Consider the following 13,133-nt stretch of genomic DNA (forward strand, 5'->3'; position numbering starts at 1 on the left):
ATGTATTTCCCATATGAGTATACCCCCTCACCCAATCTGAGATGCCATTAGAATAAGTCTTCCTTCTCTTCATGTACTTTAGGAAAGTACCTGGTCATGACTAAGGATGTGCATGAATTGGTTCAAGGTGAACCAGTTCACTTACCGGGATGGTTTGACTGCTGACCAAACTGGAGATGGTTCAGTTCATGATCAAATCAACCCTCGCCTGAGGTACACTGGGTTGATCCACTTCTGCGGTTTGAGGGGACTATGCTTGTAAAGTGGAATCTGACGAGGGACCCCACAGTACTTGGGCCATTGATGTGTGGATGTACCTTTTGCTGTATTAATTTCCTTTCTGCTTCCTACAGACATCCTGTTACCTTATCATATTGTTTGGGAAAGATCATGCAAGAAATCTACTCTGCTTCATATTTATTTATGTATATCCCGTTCTTCCTCCCAAGAGCCCACAGCAGTGCACATGGTTATGTTTATCCTCAACAACTACCCTGTGAGGTAGGTCAGGGTGAGAGATAAGTGAGTGGCCCAGAGTCTCCCAGTGAGTTCCATGGCAGATGGAGGATTTGAACTCAGTTCTCTTCGGTCCTGGAACAACACACTAAGCATCACACTACACTGGCTTTCAGTGAAGGAACTTGAGGAAGCCTCAGGAAATTAGCAGGAGCTAGAGACAAGAGATATCAACAAATTTGTAAATTTAAAAGCAAAAGCAACCAACTGTGCATGTTAAATCCTTCACACATGTGTTTGGTTAGCATATTATAGTTCCACATATACGCAGAGGAGCCCAATTTAAACTGCACACTAATTTGAGGATTAGCCCCATTAAAGTCAGTGGGCTTTACTTCCAAGTAAACCTGGCTAAATTGGACTGCACAACAGAACCATGTAGTATTTTCCCTATGCACAGGGAAAGAGCTCTCAGAGATGCTGTTTGTGTGTTTGGCAGTACTGATAGATCCTCTGCTCTTTTGTGATCAGCTCTTTGTCCTTGACATCTGCAGTGGGAGTTGCTTGCAGGACCAGGAGCAGAGAGGAGGGAGTTGGGATCAGTTGGGAAAAGGATGAAGCTCCTGCCGCTTTCCACTCCCTACACCCACCCATCTAGAACTTCCTCTTCCTCTTCCAGGGGTGTAGCTATTTGTGTTCACTCACCTTCTGTCAAAATGGGTTGTCTCTCCCACCCCACCCTTCTTCCTCCCTGGACATTAATGCTTTTGAACTCAGCTCATCCCTTCACAGCTTGGGACCCCAAGTTCCTTAACACAAACCTTGAAAGTACTCCAATGAATGCTTAAACTCAGGGGTCCCCAACCTGCGGCCCTCCAGATGTTGCTGAATTACAATTCCCATCATCCCAGCCACAATAAGTTGTAGCTGGGGGTGATGGGAATTGTACTTCGGCAACATCTGGAGGGCCGCAGATTGGGGACCTGTGCACTGATTGGTCCCTGCCCTTCCAACAAAAAGGAAATCATCTGAAAAGTGAGCCATTGTTACCAGCCCCACCTTGGCTCAAAGCGCCCCCTCCAACATGGAGCTAAACACCTCGAAGGCAGCACAGAAACTGAACAGCCCATGGGCAAGGCTCAATCTATGTAGTGCTGGCCCTGATAGGTGAAGCCGAGGAGGTTAAAGTCCTCTGGGTGAACAGGGAGCAGACAGAATGCAGACTTTATGTCACATTTGGCTAAGAGCGTGCCAGGCCTGCAGGAGTGGACAACCTGGATGGCCTTGCCGAGGACAGAGCAGTGCTCAGCAGGGATTCCATCATTTACCAAATCACCCCATGGAAAGGAAAGGTGGTGAATTAGCCTGTACTCCTCGGGAGCCTTCTAAGACCCCCCCCGGGGAGGAGATGTGCAGGTTAGGTATAGGCGGCTCTTTGAAGGGGCCCAGTACCCGACCCAGCGCTAAATTCCTTGTTGATCTTTTTCTTAACCACCCCCTCCATGCCCAGGACTGACTTCAGATTCGGGGCTGAATAATTGACTATGGGGCTTGAACAAGGGATATGAAACCCGGAACTGAAACCTGATAACAAATAGGCTGCCTGAGACCTAAGGGGGTACTCCCGCAGAATGCGGGACAGCACAGGGAGCCTAATCGGGCTGGGGCCCTTTTGCAGATTTACTGCCCTGTGGGGCATCCCCTCCAGACCTACCTCCACCTGGCCATCCCTTGAAGGGGCCCTGGGACCCTTTGATCCTTTGGCAGTGAGCGCTGGCATGCTTGCCTCCTAGGGATGTGCAAAAAATTTCGGGCACAGATCTATCTGTGCCCGAAACGAGCAATTTTGGGTGATTCGGGGCTGAACCGAATCACCCCCGATGCCCCCCCGATATTTTTCGGGGCCGAGCTGAATCACCCAAATTTCGGGGCCAAAAAATTCGGGTGATTTGGCTCATGACCGATTTTTTGGGAATTTTTAAAGTTTTAGTGACTTTGGGGCAGTTCGGGGGCATAGAATGGGATCTGGGCAAAAAGAATGGGGTGGGTGGTAGTGCCTAAAGGGTGCAGGCTACCACCCCAATTTCAGGGGGATTGGGCAAAGGGCTGATTTTTGCAGAATTTCTGAATTTTTCATGTCTTTGGGGCAGATTGGGGCAGATTGGGGCAGAAAGTGGGGCCCGGGGCAGAAGAGTGGGGTGGGGTGGTAGTGCCTATTGGGTGGAGGCTACCACCCCAATTTCAGCGGGATTGGGCAGAGGGCTGATTTTTGGGGAAGTTTTGAAGTTTTGGTGTCTTTGGAGCAGATTGGGGGCAGAAAGTGGATCTGCCCCAAAAGAGTGGGGTGGGCCGGTAGATAGTGCCTAATGGGTGGAGGCTACCACCCATCCCCAATTTCAGAGTGATTGGGCAGAGGGCTGAATTTTGGTGAATTTCTGAGGTTTTTCTTCACAAGGTGCAGTGTGCTAGATTAATCCATTCATCATATTCTTAGTAAATGAGAGTGTGAAAAAGTGAAAGTGGGGTCATGAGAGTTGTTTAATTGAAAAAAAAATCTCATTTGCTATCATAGAATGAGAATTCACACCTCAGAAAATAAGGGAATAACATTCCTTCAGAAAAACTTCTGAGGGGACGGGTGAAATTGGGGATGGGTGGTAGCCTCCACCCATTAGGCACTATCTACCAGCCCACCCCACTCTTTTGGGGCAGATCCACTTTCTGCCCCAATCTGCCCCAAAGACACCAAAACTTCAAAAATTCCCAAAAAATCATCCCTCTGCCCAATCCCCCTGAAATTGGGGTGGTAGCCTCCACCCAATAGGCACTACCACCCCACCCCACTCTTTTGGGGGCAGATCCCCTTTCTGCCCCCAAACTGTCCCAAAGACACAAAACTTCAAAAATTCCCAAAAAATCAGCCCTTTGTCCAATCTCCCTTAAATTGGGGTGGTAGCCTCCACCCATTAGGCACTACCACCCCACCCCACTATCCTGCCCCAGGCCCCACCTTCTGCCCCAATCTGCCCCAATCTGCCCCAAAGACACAAAAACTTCAGAAATTCCCCAAAAATCAGCCCTTTGCCCAATCCCCCTGAAATTGGGGTGGTAGCCTTCACCCATTAGGCACTACCACCCCACCCTACTCTTTTTGCCCAGATCCCGTGCTATGTCCCCAAACTGCCCCAAAGTCACTAAAACTTCAAAAATTCCCCAAAAATCAGCCCTTTGCTCAATCCCCCTGAAATTGGGGTGGTAGCTTCCACCCATTGGGAACTACCACCCCACCCCAATATTTTACCCCTGGGCCCCTTTCCCCCAAATCGATTCAGATTCAGATTAAATCCGAATCCGAACCGAATCAAGGGTGATTCGGGTGGCCCATATTCGGGCACAAAACAGAACAGGGGTGATTTGGTTCGGGTCCCGAACCAAATCACTGAAAATCCAAATTGCACACCCCTATTGCCTCCACAAATGCCTCACTCATGCTGAAAGTGGCAGGGCAAGCGGGTGCACCTACCCCTTGCATTAAAATCCCAGCACAGTAGGGAGCCTTGAACCCCTGTGCAGCAGCAGGCCCAGATGGCTGTGCTGCAGGAGTCCTGGATATTAGGTGCCCACTGTCCGATCGCTCACTCTGCATGGGCTTGGAAGGTGTCATAATCAGTAGCCATAGTTCCTGGTGTTGCTTGTCCCAGGGGATATTCAGGGCAGCATGCATGCAAAGAGTGGTCGTACCGCTCCCAAGCATTGCCCATTAAGTCCATGTAGCCCTGCCTAATGATATCTAAGTATTTAACTAAGGCAGGACCCTTGGATGTATGGACCTGCAGAACAACGCCCATGTAAATGGTGTAAGCAGACAACAAGTTAGTCCAATTATGCTCTATAGGTTTACGTTTAGATTTCTACTCCTCTGGTTTATGCTCACCATAAGAACATAAGAACAGCCCTGCTGGATCAGCCCCAAGGCCCATCTAGTCCAGCATCCTGTTTCACACAGTGCCCCACCAGATGCCGCTGGAACCAGCAACCAAACTGTCCCCAGGAGAGAGCTGAATGATCCTGTAGAAGTCCACCCCTGCCGGACACGCCCCACTGTTTGCCACCCGCTCTGCCAACCCTAGCCTGACCAGAGGACCCTTCTCCAAATCATGGGTCCCCCCCCCTCTGAAACCACCACCCCTGCTGCCGCCTCTAGAGACCAGGAAAATGCCTGCTGCCCACCACTCACGGTGTGAACCCCCCAAGGACGCCGACGCTGCCAAGCAGCCAAAATGCGTCCGTCCAGCTTGCCTCCTAAAAGCAGAATGAGGCTTCACAATGCTGAGACAGACTGAGGAACCAAACTCCACCCCCTGCACGTGCAGGCCATCCAATCAGGCTTCACCTGCGTCCCGTGCTTCTTGCAGGGGGATGGAGGAAAAGCAGCCGTGCTGCCCAAGCATAATTCTGTGCATCCTATTATGCCTGGGGGCTGGCACCTTCTTTTGGTCTCTTTTGTGTGAGAATTCCATTAAGCCCTTTTGCCATTAGGAGCCCCTTCATCTCCATGACCCATTGATGACAATTCGTCCCATTCAGCTTGGAGAGATTGACATTGCCTACATCTGGATCCATGCTGTCCTTTAAAATAAAATAAAAAATTCACTGTGCTGCACTTTAAAAGGAAAACTCTGCTGCAGACTTTTGGACTGCTGGCCCCGTAACCTTTTTGGGGTTTGTGATTATTTAGCAAAGCGCCAAAGGAAACTACCCACTCCAGTTACACAGTAGAGTGCTGACATTAGTTGTTGCAGCTATTTAAAGAACACTCATTGTACAATCAAAGCTAAATAGGTTTATTGGTGAAGTATCCTTGAGATAGGAAAGACCTCTCCTAACTATCAGCTACTTAATGAATATGTAGGGAGAGAGAGATGTTTCCATGGGCTCTTAGAGGAAAGGAAGAGGACTGACTCCCCACAGGAAATACCTGAGGAGTCAAGGCAGGGGTCATAGAGTAAAGGCAAGCAAGGACAGGTAAGGAGACCTCACTCACTATCTCTACTCCCAATGCCCCTAGTGGACATTAGGACAGTTGATGCATTAGGACAGTTGATGCAAAGGTTGATGCACTGGAACTCCAACAACAACAACCGCCCTGAGCCATTTTGGAAGGGCGGTAAACAAATCAAATCAAATCAAATCAAATCAAATCAATCAATCAATAAACAAACAAACAACAACAACAACGTGTGTGTGTGTGTGTGTTTGTGGTATGGGCTGGTCTATGTTTGTGTTGTGTTTGTATTGCATACATGTTTGTTCTGCACATTGGTGTATTTGTGTTGTATGTGTGTGTGTGCTGCATGCATGTATTTGTCTTTCTGTTTATTTGTGTTTCTGTTTGTGTGTGGATCCAAAACTGGTAATCATGTTTCTCTTTCTGTCTCACACAGAAGCTGCTGTTTCTTTTCACTGACCAAACATGAATCCATTGTTGGGTTGAGTGTAGACATGATTCCCACTTTATACTCTCATATCAGCCCCTCTCCTCAGATGCAGGATGCATGCCACCTCCACCCTCACTATCTAAAATGGCTTTTACATGACTCTTTAGGACCATTCACATATTATGTTTAACACTTGTACAAGTGCACAATGTACAAAGGTTCATACCTGGAAATTTACTCCCTGTATTTCGCTCGTCTCTTGGTTAGGTATTTTCACTGGACACCAGTATCAACGTTTCAAAGAAAGCTTTATTTCATTCCAAGAAAAAGCTTTTGGGTGCGGCCGCCTCTCTAGTCTGGCAGGCTATCCATCTTTTTATGCTCTAGATTAGAGATGGCCTGGTTCAATCCAAGTCCGGACCGGACTCAAACACAACTGGGCTCGTTCGGTATGGTAACCCCTCAACCCCAACACCCCTGGTTCGGACTGGAGGAATTCATGAACATTTTTTAAAAAAATTTTTTTTTACCTTATTCCTCTTGGGGGAGTTCCTGGAAGTGGTGGTGGGGAGTCCGCAGAAGTTTCCCCGTCCCCACTGGATCTCCCTATGGCCCCCTCTGGCCAGCTCGGCAGGCTCTTTGGTCTTTTGGACACTCTTTGGCCGGTTTTCAGCCTTCTCACCTCAGCACGGTGGCCATTTTGGAGGCCAATTGCACAGGCCTCCAAAATGGCCATAGTGCCAAGGGGAGAAGGCCAAAAACCAGAACCCCCCACGCCTCCAGGAACTCCCTCGAGGGGGATAAGGTAAAAAAAAAAAAATCCCTTCAAAACAAAACAAGGTCTGTGAAACCCCGAACAGTCAGGGGGTGTTTGGTTTGGAGTCGGACCGAACAGGTGGTGGCTCGGTTCGACCCTGAACCATCGAACCGAACCAGTTCGACGTCGAACTGGCTTGACGTTGAGCCGGTTTGCACATCCCTACTCTGGAGTAAACAACTTTCATACCTGCGCATCATATACAAGTCAAAGTGTTACTTTAACCCCAAAGGTTCTGATTTGCTTCCAAGTGTTATATTTCCCACTTAAACTCTTAAGAAATCTGGCTTGCGGCCTTGGCCTGGTTTTCCCTCCCCGTTGAGACATACTTTTAAGCAGTGCCATCATAAAATATCCTCAAGGTGTGGAGGGATCTACCAGCAGCTGCAAGCACCATTGATAGGGAGTGTATCATAAATAGCTAAGTGCTGTGCAAACCAACTGTGCTTTTTGGCTCTGTTAGAGCTATTTGCAAATAATATTCTAACAACATGTTATGCTGAATGCTGGTAGAGAAATATATTTCCTATCTCTACCCTGCAATTGAAGGACCTGTATCCAGGTTCACTTTTTAAATGAACATAGGTATGGTCATTCACACAAACATGTGTACAAGTGTACAGGCATCTGCCACTTGTATAGCATATGTGAAATGGACTCTTATGATTTCTCTCTTCAGTGTGATCTCCCAGCCATTAGATCACTCGAAGAAAAATGGTCTCCTGAAATGTTAGCTAGTTACCTTCTTGTCAAAAGGGCACACAAACTAGTATTGCAATCAAGAGGGAGGGAAAGCCCTGCTAGAAGCTGGGCTGCTTCCTCTGCACCAGATGCATTTTCAGTATTGCTGCAACCAGATTCATGGTATTATTGATTATTTATTTTTCAAATGTGTAGACCGCCCCGAACATCCATCTCTAGATGGTTCACAACAACATAAAACAGATTTAAAATGAAAATCTTAAAACAATTTAGAACTACAGTCCAGTTAAAAAGCTTGGGTGAAAATATAAGTCCTTAGAGACTTTTAAAAAGCTGTTAGAGATGGGGAGGCTCTTTTTTCAGTAGGCAGCTCATTCCAGAGTCTTGGGGCAGCAACATAGAATGCCCATCCCTGCATAGTCACCATAGGAGCTAGTGGCAACTGCATAAACTGTTTGAATAAACAGTTTCACTCTACAGAGCCTTCCACCTCTGAGCCAGAAGTTCCTGAAAACAAGTGTGTGTTTGTACATGAGTATACATTGTGTTCATACACTTGTGCTTTTGTGTGCATTCACTTAACTTGTGTGTGTGTGTGTGTGTGTGTGTGCACATCATTGTTTCTGTCTGCATTTGTATTCTTTAATGATGTGTGTGTTGGTTTCTGTGCGCATATGCTTCTGCTTGTATTGGGGGGCTGTGTTCTGTGCATGTGTGTGTGTGTGTCTAGGTGGCCAGATTTGGCTTTTAAAAAGCCAAATTCTGGCTTACGGCCCATTTGACCCACAAGTATACCCCTTAGGTTCTGGCAGCTCTGGTGTGTGTGTTTGTAGTGTGTGTTTGTGTGCTTGAGTTTGTGTGTGCATGTGCAAGTGTTTTTTGTATGCATTTGTTGTGAACATGTGCTTGTGTTGTGTACCTTTACAGGTCTGTGCATGGAACATTCTACCTTTATTTTCAAAGTGAGCTCTTTTAGACCCAGAATGTTGGGGGCAATATGCTAAAATCATTGTAAAACCGCTTAGAGAGCTCCGGCTGTAGAGCGGTATATAAATGTAAGTGCTATTGCTATTGCTAATATGCAAGCTGAAACATAATCTAATGGAGAAATGCAAACTTTTATCACTCTCTAACCATTCTGGTTGAGCAGAGAAGTGGGTTGCTAAGGAGAGTGGAGGATCCATGGCTTAGCAGTTGAACACATGTTTGGCATGCACAATGCCCTAGTTAGATCTCAGCAACTCCAGTTAGAAAATTTCAGGTAGCAGAGCTGGGAAAATCTTGGACCCTGGAAAGCCATTGCCAATTAAAATCCACAATTTTGAGCTAGACAGAGCAGTGGTTTGACTCTGTGTAAGTCAACTTCAGAAGGTCATCATGTTTACAAGTCACTTGTGTAATCATTCACAAGTATCCTAACAGAAGAGCTTTGGCTGAAGATTTGGGAGCATTTTCTCATTACAAGTCAGTTCAGCCTCAGAATTCTGCCCCTTTGCTGACTCAAAAGGTTGGTTGAGTAGAACTTGTGAGTCTGACAAACATGTTTTCTCCAGTTGCACACCTGCTCATGGAGCACATGGAGAATTGAGGATGTTACAAGAGTTATTATTTCCCCATATAATTATCAAAATCATTGTGATTCACTTTTCTTTTTTGCCAAAACTCGAAGGATCCTTCCCAAGGTCGTCCCTGAAATAAATAATAAAAATGTCAGGCCTGAGAACAACGTGCAGCAACCTCTTGAACTAAATCCGAAAAGGCTGGTGCATTAATGCTTCTTGCTCCAATGGGGAGTTGGGCTGTAGGGAGAATGGCAATATGCCATTTAAGATCAGCTTTGGCTGGACCTCATTTACAGGAGTAAAGTCACTGTAACTATGGGCTAGTTGGAGGTCTTGCTTTCTAATTAGTTGGATCTGCAGTTGAGATAAGTGATCGGGTGTGTGTGTTTCAGTGTTACCATAGCAGGCATACCCAGAATGAAACTGCTACTGCTGATGTTGCTAATGCTTTTGCTGCTGCCCCTTGTTCTCTGTGGGATGCAGAAGGCAAAATTCCCATTAAGTCTGATAAGCTATCGAGACAAAACATTTAATTATTACAGGCCAGGAGACTATCAGATCAGTGAGGTCACAACTACATCAACTATTTTCGGTCAATGGTTGGTTTTTCGTGATCCTCCATTTTTCAGGTTTTCAAGGTAAATAATCATATGGTGGTGTATTTGTGGCTTAATTATCTGTAGAGCTTTCCGCCTCACTCAGCGCTAGAGTGGACATTTGCCCCAGTTTTGTTTTTTAAAAGGAAATGTTCACCTTAAAGCAAGCTATAATGGTGTGAACACAGACATCATGATGGAATCAGTTATGGTGATTCCGGCCATAAATTTATTACTATTACCCATAATAGATTATTTATTTATTTGATGTATTTGTATACCTACCCAAACCAAGGTATCAGGGTGGGTCACAACAAAACACTATACAAAACTTTAAAATCAACTAAATGCTAAAAACAGTTTAAAACAAATCAATAAATTTAAAAAGTTAAAAAGTTAAAAAACCTGGGTAAAAAGATGAGTCTTCTGACACTTTTCATAAGCCGCTAGAGATGGAGAGACTTATTCCCATGGGAAGTCTTGGGGTGACAACAGAAAAGCCCCATCCCTGGGTGGCCACCAGGTGACATGAAGGTAGCCACAGATGAACCTCCCCTGATGTACACAGTGGATGATGGGGATCATGCAGAAGAAGATGCTCTCATAAGTACCATGGGCTTAAGCTGTTTAGGGCTTTATAGGTTATAAGCAGCACTTTGTATTTTGCCAGGAAACCTATTGGCAGCTAGTGCAACTCCTGTAATATAGGAGTTATATAGTCTCTTCAAGATGACCCAGAGACCAACTTGGCTGCCACATTTTGTACTAACTGTAGTTTCCAGAGTACGTACAAAGGCAAGAGCACTGCAGTGATCAAGTCTGGAGGTTACCAGCAAGTGTTCTGAGGTCATGAACCTCAAGAAATGGATGCAGTTGGCGTATCAACCAAAGCTGATAGAAAGCGCTTCTGGCCAGTTCCTCAACCTGGGGAACCAGGGAAAGGTGTGGATCCAGAAGCACTCCCAGACTGGTAGCTGTTCCCTCTGAGGAAGTCTAGAACAGGTAGATCAATATCGCTTCCTGAGTGATAACCCTGCACAATAAATACCTCCGTCTTGTCTAGATTAAGTCTCATTTTGTTATCCCTAATCTAGCCCATTACTGCTCCCAAGCAGGCATTCAGGGAGGATATGCATTCTTCTGATGATGTTGACAAGGAGAAATAGATTTGGGTGTCATCAGCGTACTGATAGCACCCAGCACCAAATCTCTGGATGATCTCTCCCAATAGTTTCATGTGATAGTAAAAAGCATTGGAGACAGTATGGAGCCCTGAGGGACCCCATATAAAAGTTCAGATTTTGAAGAACAACAGTCTCCAAGTGACACCGTCTGGAATCTGCCAGAAAGGTAGGAGCGGAATCACTGCAAAGCAGTGCCTCCCACCCCCAACTCTCTCAGACATTCCAGAAGGATACTATGGTCGATAGTATCAAAAGCCGCTGAGAGATCCAAAAGGACCAACAGAGTCAGACTTCCTCTGTCAAGTCCTAATGGGAGATTATCCATCAGGCCAACCAAGGCAGTCTCCACCCCATAGCCCATCCGATAAACAGTTTGAAATGGGCTAAATAGTCAGTTTCCTCCAAGACTGCCTGGAGCTGGGTGGCCACCAGCCAAGCACCTTGCCCAACCATGGGAGGTTGGAGACAGGCCTGCAGCTATTAAACTCCGTGGGGTCCAAGGCAGGCTTCTTAAGAATAGGTCTAATAATTGCCTCCTTTGAACAAGGAGGCATCCTGCCCTCCCTCAGAGAGGTATTTATGATTGCCACCAGGCTCTCCACAACAACCCCCTTGTCAGATAGAATAAGCCATGTTGGGCAACGATCAAGCAGACAGAAGGTAGGACGCACCATTCCGAGCAGCTTGTTCACATCCTGAGGAGTCACAAGCTGAAACTGATCCAGTCTAACCACACAAGAGGAGTTGCTGGATACCTCTGCATCTGACACTGTGATAACTGTGGAGTCTAAATCTAGATCAACCTGAATATGAGAGATTTTGTCCACAAAAAAAGTCATTAAAAGTGTCACAGTGGGCAACTAATGGTTCCAAATTCTGACTCAGGGGAGTAGGGGGCCCTACTAGTCCCCTCACAACCCTGAATAGCTCTGGTGGATGAGAGCCTGCGGAAGCAATACGGGCAGAAAAGAAACACTTCTTTGCTGCACATATAGCCAGAGCATAGATCTTTAAATACGCTCTATGTCACAATCTGTTGGATTCGAGTTGTCTTCCTCCACTTGTGTTCTTGTTGTCTACCTTGCCACTTCAGCTGCCGCAGATCTTCCATATACCAAGGAGCCATTTTTGAAGCAGGTCAGAGAGGATGCTTAGGAGTGATCATGTCTACTGCCCTGGTGAGCTGACTATTCCAATTCTCCACCAGGGCATCAATCGGATCACTGGCAGGGTCAACATTAAATCCTTCCAAGGCTTCTTGGAATCCTCTTGGATCCAATAACCTTTTTGGACAGGCCATTCTAATAGGTCCCTCATGCCTGCAGAGGTGGGACGCATCTGTGAGTCCAGTCTTAACCAGATGGTGGTCTGTCCATGACAATGGGGAAATCACAGGTGTCCCCATCTATGGAACACCACCCTGATCGGAATGAAAGATCAGATCAAGCATGTGAACAGCAACATGTGTCGGTCCAGAGACCACTTGGGATAGGTCCATAGTTGTCATGGCCGCTATGAACTCCTGAGCTGCGCCAGACAACCTGGTCCCAAAGTCGATATTGAAGTCCCCCAGCACCATAAGCCTGGGGGACTCCAACGCCAAACCTGAGACCAAGTCCGTGAGCTCAGTTAGTGACTCTGTTGGGCAGCGAAGTGATCGGTACACCAACAGAAGTCCCAATCTATCCCTGGTCCCCAAACTAAGTATACACATTCAATATGATCAGACACTCTGATAGGGATCCTGGTAAGGGAGATATCCTTAAAGACCACAGCTGCTCCACATCCCCACCCACGCTCCCTTACCTGCTCCTTTATAGCCTACCCTGGAGGAAGAAGCAGGGCCCAAACTGGGCCCCCAGCCTCCCCCAACCAAGTCTCTGTGATACACACCCGGTCAGCCCCTTCATCCATGATCAAATCTTGCTTCCCAAGGTCAAAGGGCTGGCAGGGCAGTCGGAAGGGGAAACAGCTATTAAGTTTCTGATTTCCCTTCCCCTGCAATGGCCTGCTGACCTGCCAACGTAACTTCTTCTATTCCCCACCACCACAGGAATAGCCACCCCAAGACCAGTGGAAATGCCCTCCCATATCCCCATCTCCAGACAGACTCCAAAACATTCAAAACAAATCTTCCCCAAGCCTTAGTTCACCCTCCCCCCAACCCTAGAAATGCTGAATGGGGGAGGGGTTAGCCCTCACCCTTGTTGCTCCCTGAAGTGGCTCCCCAAAGGGGCAACCCCCTTTGGTGTTGCCCCTTCAGTGGTGGTCCCTTCGGTGGTGGTCCCGCTGCCACTGGCAGTCTCCTATGTAGCCCAGGGGCAGGCAGATGGAAGCACAGGACTCCAGTCTTGCCAACACTCAACTGCAACAGAGCT

The sequence above is a fragment of the Hemicordylus capensis genome, chromosome 2, assembly GCF_027244095.1.
Source record: "Hemicordylus capensis ecotype Gifberg chromosome 2, rHemCap1.1.pri, whole genome shotgun sequence".
Taxonomy (NCBI): Eukaryota; Metazoa; Chordata; class Lepidosauria; order Squamata; family Cordylidae; genus Hemicordylus; species Hemicordylus capensis.